Here is a 2,445-nt window from a genome sequence, read left to right as displayed (position 1 = left end):
AAATGGGCACTGCCAAACCAACTGCCAGTTGGTCGTCCATGCCATTTTCTTTAAATACATATTTCAAGCTGTCTCTCCTGCTCCTACTGATAAAATATTCTAGCATATTTATTGCCCAAGAAGTAATCATCTCAACATAAGCTTGATGTACCAAACCACATTGCTAAGTAAGATATATGTCTTATGGATCAATTACCTTCATACAAATAGTGCATCATGTTAATTTAACACTCTCATTAAGTGTCAAGCTTTTTGCATTTGAGTGCCACAAAGAACACAAAGAGGAATTGTTATTTTAGTGCTAGAGATATTACACCAACCGAATGTCCCTGAGCCAAACAATGAGACTTTCTGGATGTAGGAGTTGCAAAACAAAAGGGAAGGGAAGACTTCAAAATAGCCTGAGCAAGGGATGGCCAACCTATGGCTAGCTCTTGAGCAAGTGTGAAAGAAAACCAAAAGCCACTCTGAATGCAACTGATGCTGTAATTAAATGTCATCTTATATCCCTTGGATTATATATTGTTTTTGAAATTCCTGGGAGCATTGTAATCAACAAGCAATGAAGAAAAGGGGTTTCATGATCATTTTTTTTCAAGTAAAGCAAACAGTAGATTGAGCCATTTGTCAGAGGTGCTAGTGAAGTCTAGCACTCAGCTTTAGATTCCATCAGAAATCACACCTTGAATAATCCAGGGAGCAAAATTACCGACAATTTAGTGGGAGCTCACTGAAGTCTCAAACGTTTCCACCACCTTCCTCTTCTCACCTTTTATTTCTAGCCTCCCACATTTCTCCCCATCCTCTAATAGCCATCTGAAGTAACTCTCTCAGACCCCAAGAAGCTGGTCTAAGATGCTGCTCCGGGCTAACTTGGAGTCTTTGTGACTGTCTTAAACCTGTGTTTAACTATGTAAGGTAACAAATCCATGTGAAACCCAGCTGAGACACCCAACTGAGGATCTGGTTTGAAAAGTACATTATACACTAAATGTGTCTATAATATTCTCATTAGTGAGTAAACTCACATTCCCATATGAACTGGAAATGCTCAATTTCTTCCCCAGGGTTTTGCCTCTTGCTAGGCTGCCTTCATCAGGGTTCAGGAGCAGTAAAATATCTTTTATTTGTGCTTGTGAGTATGTAAGCCTCTAAGAGCTCTTTAGTCATTCTCCTCCTCAGTCTGGCTTTTAATATTCCTCAAGGGAGAATAATTTGTTTCACATGTAACCTGAGCACATGACATTGCCCAGATCATTTTATAACCAGTGAAAAGTTGTAATAAGCACTGCTAGAAAGTTAGGAATGTCCGTAAACATTACCTGTGCTTGCTGCACATTTGCCCCATTGACAAGATCGATCTGCATCAAGAAATGTTTTGGCAATACCAATGTGGCATTATAATCCTAAATATATTTAGCTTTCTTTGCTTATAAATAGAAACAGGAAGCCCTAGGTTAAAAGGCTGAGTGGCAGGCTCTGGAAGCAGATCCTTCTTCCTCTGCCATATTATTTCCTTCCCAAGGAAAGGACTCTTGATTCCTGCTGAATGTGCTTCTTGGTGGGCCCCATGAAAACTCTAATGGATAATGAAGAATTTGTATTTTCCCCAGCTCTCTGAGGACTTCCAGCCACAGAAAGAACATTCCCAATTTGCCATCTTTTTCAGCACAGTATGTTGCCTGCCACTAGTGAATCAAGCATGAACAAAATCCCTCTCAAAGGCTGCATGTGCTGCTGCTGAAGTTTGTGGAAACATCAGGTTTGGCAAAAAGTAATTTCACATGAGCATGTCTGGTACTACTACCTGAGACCAGATTTTTTCTTTTTTTTTTTCTTTTTTCTTTCCTGCACCTCTCTTCAAAGTGTCACACATTAGCTTAGAAATCTAAGTAGTGAAACAGCTTCTAATGACATTCCCATACCTTTCAGTAGCCCCAAAGTCATGAGAGTCTCTTGTAGGACTTGCAGATTTTGTTAGAGAATTCCTTCCTTCTGTAGTACAGCAGAGACCTAATCCCCCTTTAAGTCAAATGCTCCACCAGTTCAGTATCCTACATGGATATTACTGCAAATTCTCCATGTGCTATTCCTTAGGGGAAGTAAAAATTTTCTAAATGTTGGATGTATACTTTGCAAGTATTTTCTCTCATTCTGTAGGTTGTCTTTTCACTCTGTTGTTTCCTTTGCTGTGCAGAAGCTTTTTAGTTTCATATAACCCAATTTGCTTATTTTTTCTTTTGTTGCCTGTGCTTGTAAGGTCTTATTCATAAAGTCTTTGCCCCGTCCTACATCCTGAAGTATTTCCCCTATGTTTTCTTCTATGAGTTTTATAGTTTCAGGTCTTAAATTTAAGTCTTTAATCCATTTTGAGTTGATTTTAGTATATGGTGAGAGGTATGGGTCTAGTTTCATGTTTCTACATAAAGGAAATAATCAACAGAG

Source organism: Cynocephalus volans, chromosome X (genome assembly GCF_027409185.1).
Source record: "Cynocephalus volans isolate mCynVol1 chromosome X, mCynVol1.pri, whole genome shotgun sequence".
Lineage (NCBI taxonomy): Eukaryota > Metazoa > Chordata > Mammalia > Dermoptera > Cynocephalidae > Cynocephalus > Cynocephalus volans.
This window is presented reverse-complemented; position numbering follows the sequence as displayed.